Below are 17,083 nucleotides of genomic sequence, written 5' to 3' on the forward strand. Positions count from 1 at the left end.
TCATTACAGATATCTCAAATAGAGTTTTGACTAGTCAAAACATATTTACAGATATCTCGAATCAGATTTCTTACTAGCGCAATTATAATTGCAGATATCTCTAATTATCAATGTGACTAGTCAAATTATAATTATGACTCGTCTAAATACAATTGAAACTATCTAAAATATATTTTATGGATAGTCAAACCATAGGTTTATATGTCGAAACGGCTTGCCATATGGGCTTGGCCTAAATGTCTCTAATGATGCATGTCGCTCTGCAAAAGGAAAAGTGGGAGGGACTATGACGTCCAAAAGGTGAGCACACGTCGGCTTTCCGTGAAAATGAAACTAAACTCAACTGCAAGCGTTTCAACGATCTCTTCAAAACAATATATTTGAAACTTTTAAACAAATACGTGATCACAGCTGGTACCCATTAACAGGTAACATGGTGCAAAAATGTATATATATACAATTTTAATCTAGCCTGTAAATTACCAGGTTCATTTTCAGTAAAACGTTCACTGTAACTTGTGTGTGTGTTGGAATTGTGTCATAACTACAGATATGAAAAGTTAGTAATGAGATTTGTGTTGTAACTGTTTACTTTAAAGTTTTAAAGACGTGCAATGGCAGAATCTTTACCAACATCACCAAAACGTGCCAGGAGAGATGAACCTTCAGGTAAATTTGAAATTACCCAAAGTGAATAAATGCCAATGTCACACTATTTAATGTGTCTGTCTGGTTATAAGCATTCTTCCAAATATCTTTCTCTTGGGGGTTTTCATGTTTTGGAAAACATCCAAAATGTACATCATGGTGATCAGTGTTTCCTTTAGTTGGACTTGTAATTCTTAGGCATGCTATAACTGTAGGTTTATAAAGTATATTTGTTATGGCAATGTAGAAATCTAATGAAATGGTGGTGTTTGGAAGTTATTGAAATTGTTTTTATCTTGCAGTACATCTTATTTATCTAATTTTGTGCTAGGGATGTGACGACACACTTATGAGGCAGGAGACTGAATAAAGAAACCCTCAATGAAGAGATATATTGGGAAAATTGTCTCTTATTCACTCTAAAAAATGCAAATTGCAAACAATGTAGGCATTATAAAATCAACATTCATATTAAACTTCTATTTTTAAGTAATATAATGCAGTAATAAACAATATGTAAACACAAAAATTGTCGTCACAAAGATCTGTGATTGTTTTCTTTACATGCTTTGCATAGTGCTCATGTTAGCAAAGGTGGCGATCAGAGCACACTATCAACCCTCATAGCCTTCAGAGAAACAGCTGGTACATACTTTGTGCAGTTATTAGCATGTTCAGTACAGTAATAAAAACACAAATGCTCCCAAATACAGACTTGTTCAAATGTGTTGGTACCCTTACATTTCATTGAAATAATGCTTCAATACTCCTGAAGAGTGATGAAATTAAAAGCTATTTTATCATTTATACTTGCATGCCTTTGGTATGTCATAGAATAAAGCAAAGAAACCGTGGAAAGGGATGAATTATTGCTTATTCTGCGAAGATATTCTAAAATGGCCTGGACACATTTGTTGGTGCCCCTTTAATACATTTAAAAGATAATACATCATTGGATTATAGTGATATTACAAACTAATTTGTTTCTTTAAATTAGGGATGCACCGATACCACTTTTTAAGGATCGAGTACGATACCGATACTTTTTTCCCTGGTACTCGCCGATACCGATGCTAGTTTTTTTTTGTTTGTGGCAATTTTCTAAGAACAACACAATGAGACTAATGAACATATCAGCATCTTTATTTTTAACAACTTCAACTCATATTATGAAAAATAAATCAATCTTACGTGCTTATCAAAAATTTTCAAAGCCAAAATTCACAGTGTCCAATAACCTCCAAAGGGCAAAACCGAGGACATAAGCATGCAGATTGCCATGCGTGGGTCGTCATCATTGATTTTGAAATATTTCGAATGAGGCGGCGTGAAGTTCGCGTTGCGAGTTGAAAAATCTGAACTTTGCCGAAAATTAGCGCCGCGTTAACCAAAAAGGAGCCTGCTGTAGTAGGGACGTGATTATGACATAGCGAGCGGAGGCAGACATCTGAAACGACAATGAAGGACTGCGCCTCTGAACGACTGCGCCTCTGGACCCAGACACGGCGCCGAACGAGTCTATGTTTATCTTCAGCCTTCCAGCACATAATGCGCAGCTACCTGCTCAACAAAATCCATGTCCGCCATTTCGCAATTAGACGGGAGCCGCCTGCCAGAAGCCCCTCCCATGACGCGAATTCCACGCGCGAATGAAGCGAGTAAACTCAAAATGTTCAAGCGTCCAACTACTCAGGAATAGCACGATTTAGGTGTGAACACTCTATGACATTGTGTCTGCTACGGCAGGTGTCTCTGTGTGAACTGGAACGTTCCGTCAATTACGTCACATGAGGTATCGGTCTTTGGTATCGGGAAATTTTTACGAGTACGAGTACGAGTACATGAGCTTGGTATCGGGCCGATACCCGATACTGGTATCGGTGCATCCCTACTTTAAATAATAATACATGAGTATCCAATATTGTTATCAGTCATTCAGAGGCGATTTAAAATGAGAAAAGTAGTCAAAAGTAGTCACATATGCTGTTTGATATCATTGTGTGCCCCACTGTCATGACACTGAGACGAGGAAGAAGATTCGGAGACTCAGATGCAGGGCAAACAAGAGATATTTATTGTAACAAGGCAGATAATCCACTCTGGCACCAGCCTGGAGACACAACCGCGTAAGCCTGGCAGGGAGGGGTCTCGACCTGTCGGGACTTACGGGAGAACACGAAACCCACTACGGGACAACAGGAACGGAGGATCCTTAGAAACCACGGGAGTCCGCGGGGAGATGACTCGGCACTCACGGGAGAGCTGCTTGAAGACCCAGACCGGGAGAAGTGTTTAGATGCGGAGAAGGCGCACGGCGGGGAAAGCCTCGTCCCGCCGGCCAGCCAAACGAGAGATGTGGAGTTGCCGAGTGGAGGTGAGCCAGCACCGTGCAAAGCACGAAGGTCCAGAGTCAACGCAAACTAATGGGCAAACAAAACTTGAAAGCAAGAGAACAGAACTACGAGGACTTAGACTAGACTAAGAAAAGAAATAACAGGACTGTGACTATGACTTTCACTAAGACTATGACAAGAGGAGCCAGTAACGAGAGTAACACATACAACGATCTGACAAAGAACGAGAGGACAAGAGGGACTAAATAGAGGGGAACCAAACAGCGGGAACAAGCTACAGGTGAGAATGATTAAATGATTACTTAGGGGAACGAGTAAAGGGGCATGAGATATGAAATGAAGTGGTAAAGTGATAATGTGATGGAAACTGGTGAGGGGAAAGCCTGGTGGAGACACGGGGGCGGGGCAATGACGTAGACACCAAACACGTGCGGAGCTGTCAAACAGACTCCGCACGAGTTTGACACAACAACACAGTACAGACAGCCAAGACAAATACTATAATCACGACACCATCAGATTGGGGGTACCATCATTTTTGTCCATGACATTTTCATTTGTTTTATTACTTACAATATTATGTTGAATGAAAATCAATAGCAAAGTCAGATTTCTATTAAATATGGAATAAACAGTGGTGGATGCAAAATACTTTTGTCAAGTAACTACAGAGAAAATTGTGCATTCTTCATTTTTTGTGGAGGGGTACCAAAAAATGTGAGCACGTCTGTATATTTTGCGGTCTCACGGGTTAAATATAGGGAGCATATGCGACTAAAATGGTTGCAATTTCGAGCTTAGCTCACCATCATGCAAATTGTGTTCTTCGGGATCTTGGATAACTAAAAAAACGATGCTTTCCTATGGCTCAGAGGTTAGAGAACGCGCGCTAGCAATGCCAAGGCCATGGTTTGATCCCAGGGATAGCACATACATAGAAACAAATGTGTAATATAATATAAGTCGCTTTGGATAAAAGTGTCTGCCAAATGTATAAATGTAAAAAAATGTATGCTGGGGCAGTGGATGTTGTGCTCTTAAGAAACACTACGTGCCTGCTGCACATATACGCATGCCCTGTTTAAATCTAAAAGCGATTTTAGTACACTTTGTTGGCACATATGTGTTCATAGTAGTGTGCATATAAATACCATGTCTCCGCTGGTTGTTTTGGTGCAGTAAATCTACTTTTTGCTTGAGAAACTATAAGTTTGTTACGCGGCACAAACATGTAGCATGGAGGCTGCCATTTTTATTTGGGGAATACTCGCACATGTTTACATGGAAACGATAATGATTCAGATTTTGAGACCTATTTTCAAACGTTTCTTTGTGTAAAAGAACACATACATGATACAACAACATCAACGAAAAAAGAATCACCATGACGGTGACTTTTGTTAGCAGGGAACATTAAAACTAAATAAACCTGGACATTTTTAATGTTTTTAAAACCGTAAAAAAAATATGAAAATCTTCTAAGAACCATTCTTATAACAAACTTTTGTTAGCTGGATAGAAACATAAAAAATCTCAGCAATAAACATTCATGATTTCTGTCTATTTCTCAGCTCTGTCATCGTCCAGTGTTTCTCTGACGGAGGAGCTTCAGTGTTCTGTGTGTCTGGAGGTGTTCAGTGATCCAGTCAGCACTCCATGTGGACACAACTTCTGCAGGAGCTGTCTGAAACAGTACTGGGACAACAGTCACATCTACTCGTGTCCAATGTGTAACGAAACATTCAGTAAAAGACCAGACCTCAAGATCAACACAACACTCAGACAGGTTGTGGTGCACTACAAAGAAAAGATAATTGTGAGAAGATCTGAAGTTCTCTGTGACATCTGTGATGAGAGAAAGCTGAAAGCCCTGAAGTCCTGCCTGATGTGTCAGAACTCTTACTGTGAAACTCATCTGGAGCCTCATCATAGAGTCCCAAACTTAAAGAAACACAAACTGATGGATCCTGTGGAGAATATAAAGGAATATATATGTCAGAAACACGAGAGACCTCTGGAGTTCTTCTGTAGAGATGATCAGACATGTGTGTGTGTGTTTTGTACTGATGGAGACCACAAGACTCACAACACTGTTCCTCTAGAGGAGATGAGTGAAGAGAAGAAGGTTTGAGTCAATAACAACATTAAAACATGATTTAATAACCTGTTTACCTGTGATCAAATGTGTCTGTGTGTTGCTGTCTGTCTATAGACTCAACTGAAGAAGACACAGACAGACGTTCAGCAGATGATCCAGGAGAGAATCAAGAAGATTCAAGACATCGAACACTCAGCACAACTCAGAAAAGTAAGTTGAAGAGAAGAAGTGTTTGTCTTATAAATAAAGATGATGAATGAAAACATGATTGTTTCAGAGAAGCACAGATGAGGAGAAAGCAGCTAGTGTTGAGGTCTTCAGCGCTCTGATCAGATCCATTGAGAGATGTCAGACTGAGCTGCTGGAGATGATGGACGAGCAGCAGAAAGCAGCAGAGAAACAGGATGAAGATCTCATGAAAGATCTGTAGCAGGAGATCACTGAGCTGAAGAGGAGAGACAGTGAGCTGGAGCAGCTCTCACACACTGACCATCATCTCCACCTCCTACAGGTCAGTCTTTCTCTCTGTCTCTCTCTCTCTCTCTCTCTCTCTCTCTCTCTCTCTCTCTCTCTCTGTCTCTCTCTGTGTGCGCATGTGCGACTGTTGCGGGTGAGTAAGCGAGCGGGTGTCTGAGAGTGTTTGGTCAGTGGTTGTGATCTTTTGCTCTATCTTCTCTTACTTGATGTTTATTTAGTTTATAGGTTGTGATTTTAGAGAAGCACAGTTAGTGGGGTGGTGGAAGTTTATACAGCGGCCGGATTTGTTTCCATTTCTGGCCAGTGTAGCGTTTAGTTGGAAATGACATTCAGTCAGTTGACACGCCGGTCAGGGTGAAATGTTCCGTTGAGGAATGTAGCCTCGCAGTTGGAGAGATTGTTGGGCGTAGTTGCATTAAATCGGCGTCGATAATGAACAGTGCAGATGTTTTGTTTTTGGAGTCAATTGATAAAGTTAATCAAGTTGTTGAACAAGGGATTGCAATTAAAGACGAACATATTGGAATTTTCCCACTTGCTAATCTGTTGTGACCACTGTTTAGTATTGACGAGATTTTAGAGATTGAATTGCCAAAACACAGGCAAATAGTTTCGGCAGTAAGAAAGATGCCACTGGGCTGCAAATCCCCTCTTTTGAAACATTTTGTGTCTTTTCGTAGACAACTTTTCATGATTCTGAAGGGTGATGCAGAATAATTAAATTTGGCGCTGAAGTATAATGTAGAGGGATTTGACAATGTGGTTATTGCCACAATCAAGATAATGAAGTGTTTCAGGTGTGGGGGGGGGGGGGGGGGTGTAGGACATCAAGTTCGGTTTTGTCCAAAGCCAGACAATGCTCCCCAAAGGAATCTAAATAAACAAAGTGTGATTTAGGCTGAAAAAGAAGCAGAGCCAATTTTAGGTGCACAAGTGTCTGGTGGAAGTTTAAACATTGATAAAGAAGAAAGTACTGAGGTTAAGGAAAAGGGAAATGAGATTGATCCAAAGGTACTGGATGGGGGAATGATAAAAGATGGGATTGAAGCTATAAGAGATGATGAGAGTACAATGATGGAGGAGGAATAATTCGTTTTTAAAATCCCTGTGGTGAAAAGGAAATCCAGATGGAAAGGAAGGAGGGTCAAAGTTTAAGAAATAATTAAGGAATCACCAAGAGCCAATAAAAGATGGGGAAGGTAATAGTTCGGAGGACGCTTCTAGTGACTCATCTACTGATGTTTTTGTGGTCAGTTCTTGTGAAATTGATCCCTCAGACACCATGGTGTCTCTGAAAGGGAAGAGAATGGGAGGGTACGGCTATTCTTAGTCACAAAAAAAGTACAAGTACTGGTGTAGGAGTGTTCTTTGAAAAATATTGTTTGCTAGACTCATATGAGGTGGAAGAGATTGTGGAAGGAAGATTGTTAAAAGTTTAATGCAAAATTTGTTTTAATAAACGTGTTCGCTCCAGTTATGGAGAAAATGTGATCCTGACCATTATCTCCTGATTGCAGGGGACTTTAATTGTACTACGATGGATATTGATAGTAACCATCTAGAGCCTCATACATCTTCCAGGTTGTTGTTGAACCGTTTTATTGAAACTAATGATTTAGTGGATGTGTGGATTTAGTGGAAACTTGAACAGTAAAGTTAAACAATACACATGGGTTCAAATAAGTGAGAGGGTAGTTTCAAGGGCAAGACTGGATAAGTGTACAATACAATTTCAATGTCACCCAGAATATGTCTAAAAAAATTGAAATTTCCTAAGGATATTGTAGAACTTCAAAATTTAAGTGAATAAGTGAATTATCTTATTGCAAAAAGATTGAGAGATCTGCTCTGTAGTTAAGCACAGGGGGCATTGATCAGGTCTTGTTTTCAGAATTCTTCTGAAATGGATGCTCTTTCCAAGTTTTTCTTCAGCTTGGAAAAGAAAAATGGCCAAAGTAGAATTATTCATTGTCTCTGGTCAGCCAATGGGCAAGAGCTCACGGAAACGGCTGATGTGTGCAGGAGGGCTGCTGACTTTTATAAGGACTTGTTCAAGTGTGAGTACAACGAGGACCAAGAGATGGTACAAGATTTTCTCGGAGGCCTACCTCAAGTGCAGGAGGAGGCAAAAGGAAAGTTGGTGAGCCAACTGACTCTGGGAGAATTGCGTACAGCTTTAATGAGCATGGAAAACGGTCAGGCTCCAGGGTTAGATGGTCTAACGGTTGATTTCTGTAAAGCTTTCTGGGAGTCGGTGGGCAATGACTTGTTGGAAGTTTTCTGTGACAGCATTGCTAGAGGACAGCTGCCTTCAAGCTGTAGGAGGGCAGTTTTGCCCTCTAACCCAAGAAAGGAGACCTGAAAGAGATCAAAAACTGGAGGCCCGTGTCCTTGCTTTGTGTTGATTTTAAGATTTCATCAAAGACTTTGGCCAACAGGTTGAGAATAGTGATGGAGCAAATCATATATGCGGATCAGTCATACTGTGTACCGGGCAGATCAATCAAAGAAAACATTTGGTTAATTAGAGATTTTCTTGAGATAGCAAAAATTTAAAATTTGGTATGATTTTGCTGGAACAACAAAAGCCCTTTGACCGAATTGAACACCAATATTTATGGAATGCGCTTGTTTTTTTTTTGGGTTTCCTACAATTGTTATTGAAATGGTTAAAGTATTGTATGTTGACATTGAAAGTGTAGTTAAGGTCAATGGTGGCTTGAGTTTCCCTTTTAAAGTTAAAAGGGGAATTAGGCAAGGGTGTGCAATGTCACATGTTGTATAAAAAGTGTAAATGTACTTATTCAGTAGAAACTAGTAACTACATTTAGATACTAGTGCTTATTTATTAGATACTAGTACTTACTCATTAGATACTACTTCTTCTTTTTTTCAGCTACTAGTGGTTTTGTGGACCAAAGATATCCTTAACATAATAGATACTAGTTTACGTTTATGCTCAGTATATAAATAATACACTCACCTAAAGGATTATTAGGAACACCATACTAGTACTGTGTTTGACCCCCTTTCGCCTTCAGAACTGCCTTAATTTTACGTGGCATTGATTCAACAAGGTGCTGAAAGCATTCTTTAGAAATGTTGGGCCATATTGATAGGATAGCATCTTTTTGTGGGATTAGTGGGATGCACATCCAGGGCACGAAGCTCCCGTTCCACCACATTCCAAAGATGCTCTACTGGGTTGAGATCTGGTGACTGTGGGGGCCATTTTAGTACAGTGAACTCATTGTCATGTTCAAGAAACCGATTTGAAATTATTCGAGCTTTGTGACATGGTGCATTAGCCTGCTGGAAGTAGCCATCAGAGGATGGGTACATGGTGGTCATAAAGGGATGGACATGGTCAGAAACAATGCTCAGGTAGGCCGTGGCATTTAAACGATGCCCAATTGGCACTAAGGGGCCTAAAGTGTGCCAAGAAAACATCCCCTACACCATTACACCACCACCACCAGCCTGCACAGTGGTAACAAGGCATGATGGATCCATGTTCTCATTCTGTTTACGCCAAATTCTGACTCTACCATCTAAATGTCTCCCCAGAAATTGAGAATCATCAGACCAGGCAACATTTTTCCAGTCTTCAACTGTCCAATTTTGGTGAGCTCCTAAAAGTGTAGCCTCTTTTTCCTATTTGTAGTGGAGATGAGTGGTACCCGGTATAGGCATGGGCCGATAACCGGTTTCACGGTTTACTGCGGTTTAATATTCCCGCGGTTTCAAAACCACCGCTATACCATCTCTCCGGTATGCGCAGCTTTCTCTCATCGTCATAGATGAAAAGTAAGTTACAGGAATCCCTCAGGTTGTGTGCGAACGTAACGAGTCACATGACCCCTCCCTCACCGGTTGGTACACGCAGTCAGAGGCAGTGAGTCACATGTATAAAGGATGTCCGAAGAAGGTGAATCTTTGGAACTTTTTCCCCCATCAAAAAAGACTAAGTCTGCCATGTGGGAATTATTTGGGTACCGAAAAAAGGACATCCAACTTGTAAAAAATGTTTAAAAAGAGTGGCTGCTCGGGGAGGCAATACGTCAAATATGATAGCCCATCTACGGGCCATCACTCTTCGCTTAATTCAAGGCAATGCTGTCTTTAAATAAACATTTGCAACCATCTAAGAGAGTTTGCGTCTTTAGCACCGTTAAAATAAATACCATTCTGCTTTCTACCCCAAGCAAATGTAATGGAGGCCAGCTAGTGAAGAGCTGTACAGTGTGTAAAACCTCACTCCCCGACCGAGAGAGACGCGACTGCAGTCTTTAGCCTCCTCGTTAGAGCGCCGTCTCCCATCCAGCATTGTAATGCCATCATAAAAGCCCGCGCAGAGCGGGGCGAGTGGGACCGGTTAAACACATAACATGGCTAATCAACTAGCCGAACATGAACTAGTTTCCTCCCTCACGTTACTTCACAGAGCGCGGACGAGTATAATAAATAAATTTAGCTGATATCCCGTTCACGTTTATACTTTTAAGGCTCCCGTAATTTGTGTAACGTTACATCTGTTAACAATAACAACATTTAAAAACGCAAACTGCTGGTAATATACAGAAAGAGCCTGTTTGTGCGTATGCAACACACTAGCAATCTCGCTCTGTTTCTCTCCTACTGTGTGTTTATAGCTATATGTGTCTGTGCGCATCAACACTGAAATAACAATAATGGATTTCAGAGCATTATTGTGATGACAAATTAAATTTAGAAGTACTCACATATTCATTTAAATTATTTAACCTGACATGTTTACTGTTTACTGCATTGAAGCAACTGCCATGTGATTGGTTGATTAGATGGTTGATTAGATAATTGCATTAAAGAAACATTGAAAAGGTGTTCCTAATTGTCCTTGGTGAGTGTATGTTAAATATTAATAAGACTATGTAGGAGAGTATTGAAGAAGGTGCAAAATGGAGGTTCTCGAGCAAATACAGAGAAAATGAAAGCTTTATTGAAAGAACATTTCAACATGGTCACTTCGGCAGCCCACAGCTGAGGGCCATTAATTCATGTTTAGTGAACTTAAGAAGTATCGAGGGCACGCTTTCCGGTGAAACAATGGACAATCTTATCAGTAGTCTGTCAGATCTCAGAGCTGCCTACAGTCTGAGAAGAAGCTAACACTGTCCCTCAAATTCGCTCAGGTATGTAGGCCTACGGCAGTGTAATTTCTTATTTATTTATTTTACATGCACAGTCAAACGTTGTTTCTTGTGGATTTTTACTTTAAAACATTTAAAAAACTTTTTTACATTTAACGTTACAGCTATTAAACGAGCCCCCATTTGCATGTTCCAACAGGACTTTGCACCTGCACACAGTTCCAAAGTAACCAGTACCTGGTTTAAGGACCATGGTAACCCTGTTTTAATTGGCCTTGCCTGACCTTAACCCCATAGAAAATCTATTTCTTTAACACTGACACGTTATTGTTTTGTCATCAATAACCCCCTTGGTATGCCCTGTGCAACACGATATTGTTTAAAATACCCCGCCAGTTCTACCCCCATGCAGTTGCTTAGAAAGCTCGATCTCGCCGTCAAAAAGCAATAATATTTTGTCATATAGCTATTCATTCCAGCATAAGGAAACTGTCTGCTTCGTATTAAGGTTGTTTGTCTGGTTGGCATTAATTAACTTATTTCTGGATCAACTGCCAATAATAGAGTAAAAAATGCGAGTCCTGCACTGGTCCTGTTTGATAAAATCGCACCCGCCCCACCGATATAGTGATTAAAAGACCAATATTCCCAAGAATATTGCTGAACTGAAACACTTTTGTAAAGAGGAATGGTCCAAAATTTCTCCTGACCGTTGTGCAGGTCTGATCTGCAACTATAGGAAACGTTTGGTTGAGGTTATTGCTGCCAAAGGAGGGTCAACCAGTTATTAAACCCAAAGGTTCACATACTTTTTCCACCCTGCACTATGAATGTTTACATGTTGTGTTCAATAAAAACATGAAAACGTATAATGTTTGTGCGGTATTAGTTTAAGCAGACTGTGTTTCTCTATTGTTGTGACTTAGATGAAGATCAGAACACATTTTATGACCAATTTATAAAGAAATCCAAGTAAGCCCAAAGGGTTCACATACTTTTTCTTTCAACTGTATAAATAAAGCGTAACACGGAAAGTAGACCAGAAGCAGCATGATGAACTAAAACTTTTATTTAAACTGTGATATGATTATTGCTCATTGTAAATGTCATATTGCAGCAGCTGTGCAGAAGGATCGTGTAAAAGCAGCTCCCCCACGTGAAAGATTCCATGTAACTCTACCATCTCACGAAGTTAAACTGCTAAATGACTAAATGTAAATGTGAACTTATCACATGATATTCCACATTGAAAACTATAAATAGTGGTAATAAACACACCCTTCTTTGTGTTTTCGTACTAACCAATTAGCTAGACAAGCTAACGAAGCAAGGTCATTTTGCATAGTATTAGCATGTTAACTCTGATTGGGTGGCTGAAAGGTAAACATGTTTATGTAATGACTATTTGAATTAAGATATCTCCAAACACATTCTTACTAGTTCCTTTTGAGGCATAAGATATCTTTAAATGAACATGATTAGTTGTTTCTAGTAGTTATTTGTTTTTGATATCACTTACTAACTTTCGACTAGTACTACAATAATGACTAGTATCTTTTTAATACTACTAGTATGTATTCATTAAATGCTAGTACTTGTTATTAAATACTGAATTTGTATTCAATATATACTAGTTACTATTTAATAGGCACTAGTAGTAATTATTTAAGTACTAGTACTTATATATTAGCCCTAGTGTCTTTTACGGTTGTTACTAGTAACATTTCTCATCTTACTAGTCACAATTGTTTTTTTTAACTGTCGTATGTAATGACTAGTCAGAATGGCCATTGTGGAGTTCAATCGCAAATCTTACTAGTAAATAAAATATCTTACTAGTTACTATTGAAAAAAGTACTATATCTCATGAATTTGTACTAGTAAAAATCTAATAAATACTAGTAGCTGATAAACACGTATACATTTCTGATAAAGAAGTACTAGTATCTAATGAATAAATACTAGTATATATTTAATAGGTACTATTATCCAATTCATAAGTGCAAGTATCTAAAAAATAAGCATTGGTATCTGTTTGGCATGCTCTAGTATCTTGAAAATAAGTACTAGTACATAATAAATACGTATCAGTAGCTTATGAATAAATACTAGTACCTAATAAGTAGGTACTAGTGAACATCAGAAGACATACCAGTCAGACCTGAATAGTTGATATCCACATGACAGACCTCTATAGAAATCAATGGCAAAAATCTGAAATGTGTTACTAGTAATGGAATAATTATAAGTCACTGATGAAATAAGTACTAGTATCAAATAAATAAGGAATTGTATCTATTAGTATCTAATGATTAATTACTAGTATGTAATGAAAAAGTACTAGTATCTAATGAGTAAGTACTAGTATCTACTTAATAAGTACTAGAATAAGTGCTAGTATCTACTGAATAAGTTCTAGTATCTAATAAATAAGTTCTAGTATCTAAATTTAGGTACTAGTATCTACTGAATAAGTATTAGCTAAATAAGTACTAGTATCTACTAAATAAGTACTAGTATCTCCTAAATAAGTACTAGTATCTACTGAATAAATACTAGTATCTACTGAATAAGTACTAGCTAAATAAGTACTAGTATCTACTAAATAAGTACTAGTATCTACTGAATAAGTACTAGTATCTACTGAATAAGTACTAGTATCTACTGAATAAGTACTAGTATCTACTGAATAAGTACTAGTATCTACTGAATAAGTACTAGCTAAATAAGTACTAGTATCTACTAAATAAGTACTAGTATCTACTGAATAAGTACTAGTATCTACTGAATAAGTACTAGTACCTAATAAATAAGTTCTAGTATCTAATAAATAAGCACTAGTATCTACTGAATAAGCACTAGTATCTAATATTTAGGTACTAGTATCTAATGGAATAGTTACTAGTAACTAAACAACAAGTACTAGTAGCCTATAAATAGATACTGGTAAACGTCAAGGATTAAATGACAAGATGGCTTGCAATATATTGGTCACTTTTAACTTGCACTCACCTACGGTCTCCGACGTGCGTGCGTGTGGTAGTACTGAAGCTGCCGTGTTGAAAAACTAATCTTGACGACTCATTTATGGTTTTAAGTATTCATGAATCAAAAACGTTTGACTTTTTTACTTAAATTGTATCTTAGTTCAGGCAAAAATTGCTTTTTATGTCAGTAGGAAAAACTAAATCCAACAACAGTCAAGTAATGATGTTAATGTCTGTTTTCTAACTTTGATCAAATTCCAAATTCTCTTTGATTTTCGTTGGATGACTTTCTACCTTTGAATTGATATGGTTATGGTGCTATGTGTGCAGTTTATAAAGGCTAATTGTTTTTTTCCTTTGTGATGTCATTATTGAATTTAAATATTGTTTCTTGTTGACTGTAATTAATTGTCAATTAAGTATTCTTTTCAGAATTCAATATAAATTCTCTCTCTCTCTCTCTCTCTCTCTCTCTCTCTCTCTCTCTCTCTCTCTCTCTCTCTCTCTCTCTGTCTCTCTGTCTCTCTCTCTCTCTCTCTCTCTCTCTCTCTCTCTCTCTCTCTCTCTCTCTCTCTCTCCCTCTCTCTCTCTCTCTCTCTCTCTCGCTCTCTCTCTGAGGGATTTCTTCTCTCTCCTGCTGTAGGTTGACTCATCCCTGTATAGACCTCCACACACCAAGAACTGGTCTGAGATCAGTATGAAGACTGATGTGAGTGTGGAGACTCTGAGGAGAGCTCTGACTCAACTGCAGGAGACTCTAGATGACAAACTCACTCACACTGGTTGGTGAAAATGGCCTATTATTAAAATATGTGTTATACTATGAACAAAAAAGAGATCTTCATAATATATCATAATAAAAATATTGCAAAACAAGGCATAACTGTTGCCGTTTTTAAGATTCTTATATAAACCCTTGATGATGTTTATTGTGATGTGTTGACAGTGTTGAGGAGGATGCAGCAGTTTGCAGGTACAATCTGTGATCTTCACTGTTCTCAATAATACTTTACACACACATACTCACCTCTACTATTATAAACACATCAACATCTTTATATTGATTCATATTCTCTGATCTCTCAGTGGATGTGACTCTGGATCCTGATACAGCTCAAACAAAACTCATCCTGTCTGAAGATGGAAAACAATTGAAACTTGGAGACATTAGACATGAACTCCCAGATTATCAAGAGAGATTTGATCGGTGTGCCAGTGTTCTGGGTAAAGAGGGATTCTCTTCAGGGAGATTTTATTTTGAGGTTCAGGTGAAGGGAAAAACTGACTGGGATTTAGGAGTGGTCAGAGAATCTGTTATTAGGAAAGGGGAGATCACAGCAACTCCTCAGAATGGACACTGGATTGTAGTTCTGAGAGATTGTATTAATTATCAGGCATGTACTGGTCCCTCTGTCTCTCTGTCTCTGAGAGTGAGTCCACAGAAGGTGGGGGTGTTTGTGGATTATGAGGAGGGTCTGGTCTGTTTTTATGATGTGGAGAACAGATCTCATATCTACTCTTTCACTGGCCAAACTTTCACTGAGAAACTCTTTCCATACTTCAGTCCAGGTCTTAAAAATGAAGGTAAAAATTCAGCCCCGCTGATCATCTTACCGGTTCATTACAACAAAATAATTTACACACAAGACATTTTGGTGACGTCACATCCAGAAGACTTCTGTGAGATGTTTATGATTTAGAATGAATGTAAAACAGCCCTTTCTAAGATGTTTATCAGATTTTTTCCACAGCATATGTTTTCCAGATCTTTAGCAGACGTCTTACAGCCGTACCTTTTCTAAATGGCATATGAATAGCTAAATGTATTAGTTACACGTTATTCAACATGAAATAAAAACCAAATAGGACAGAATGTGTCTTTATATGACAAATGGTTTTCAAAGAAAGATAAATAACAATAGCTCATAAACACTGCACATAGTTAAGGCAAAACTTTTTTTTAAACCTGTTTGAAAGCAATATTTACATGTTTTATAATGTACGTCGGAGAGACCGCTGTGATTCTACTTAAACAGTTTGTTTTGCATAAATAAATTGCCTTTTTGATGAGGTTGCATCATGATAAAACAAAGTTCAGTGTTTTTGTTAAACGTAATATTTTTTCCATTCACATTTTTGTTTTTAAAAGTTAGTTTTTTTATCAAAAATCGAAATTCATTACAATGGATTGTATCAGAATTGTAAAGAACCACATTTGTAACTTTTTTTAAACTTTTTGTTAGAAAACTGATGTGTGGTTAATGGTATACAGACGGAATGCTTTATGTGCCTTTTATATTAATAAACATAACTTTTACTAATAAATGATACCTACTAATAAAATTATATTTTAGAAGACATTTATGCGTGTGGGCTACACAAGAAAAGGACAAATAAGCAGAAGGATCTTTAATGGTGGTAGCATGTAGCCAATGAACAGCAGGCAAACCACCAGGTGTGCAGAAATGGTTTGACCCAATTCTTAAGCAGCCAATGATATTGACCCGTTTAAACTGGAAACTGGCGTCTGAATCACGCGTTGTTTACGTGTATTTAACGTGTTCTTGAAGTGTATTTAACAGAATACACGTACTAAACGTGTTGTTAACGTGTTAAAATTTGCATGTTTTTGACCCTCTTGGCTTTCCATAGGCTTGCCTGCGCTGTTTTCACTCCTCCGCTTACTGCAGGCACCTACTCTCGTCTTCTTTTAGTCTAGACAAACAAGCCTATTGTTTCCCCCGGTGTGGTCGTGGCCTAAATGCACTCTTTCTATGGCAAGCCATTTTGTCATTTAATCCTTGACGTTTACCAGTATCTATTTATAGGCTACTAGTACTTATTGTTTAGTTACTAGTAACTATTCCGTTAGATACTTGTACTATTCATTAGATACTAGTACCTAAATATTAGATACTAGTGCTTATTTATTAGATACTAGTACTTATTCAATAGATACTAGTACTTATTCATTAGATAGTACTTATTCATTAGATACTAGTACCTAAATGTAGATACTAGTGCTCATTTAATAGATACTAGTCCGTATTTATTTGATACTAGTACTTATTACATCAGTGACTAGTAATTATTCTATTGTTACTAGGAACAAATTTCAGATTTTTGCCATTGATTTCTATAGAGGTCTGTCATGTGGATATCAACTATTCAGGTCTGACTAGTGTGTCTTCTGATGTTCACTAGTACCTACTTATTAGGTACTAGTATTTATTCATAAGCTACTGGTACGTATTTATTATGTACAAGTACTTATTTTCAAGATACTAGAACCTGCCAAACAGATACCAATGCTTATTTTTTAGATACTTGCACTTAATCATTGGATAGTAGTGTAGTATCAGGTTAACTACTGGGGTAGGAACCTTCTGT

At 38.0% G+C, this 17,083-nt stretch overlaps 1 pseudogene across 1 annotated transcript; it reads left to right on the top strand.

Moving 5' to 3' along the window:
• Positions 1-289: 289 nt before the first annotated feature.
• LOC306898918 (E3 ubiquitin-protein ligase TRIM39-like) lies at positions 290-16,009 on the top strand (annotated as a pseudogene). Its single transcript, XR_013788354.1, has 8 exons — positions 290-428; positions 600-669; positions 4,574-5,127; positions 5,215-5,310; positions 5,378-5,611; positions 14,337-14,475; positions 14,640-14,666; positions 14,780-16,009. The product of XR_013788354.1 is annotated as an E3 ubiquitin-protein ligase TRIM39-like (transcript).
• Positions 16,010-17,083: the final 1,074 nt, after the last annotated feature.

Source organism: Barbatula barbatula, assembly GCF_947034865.1.
Source record: "Barbatula barbatula genome assembly, chromosome: 1".
Classification (NCBI taxonomy): domain Eukaryota; kingdom Metazoa; phylum Chordata; class Actinopteri; order Cypriniformes; family Nemacheilidae; genus Barbatula; species Barbatula barbatula.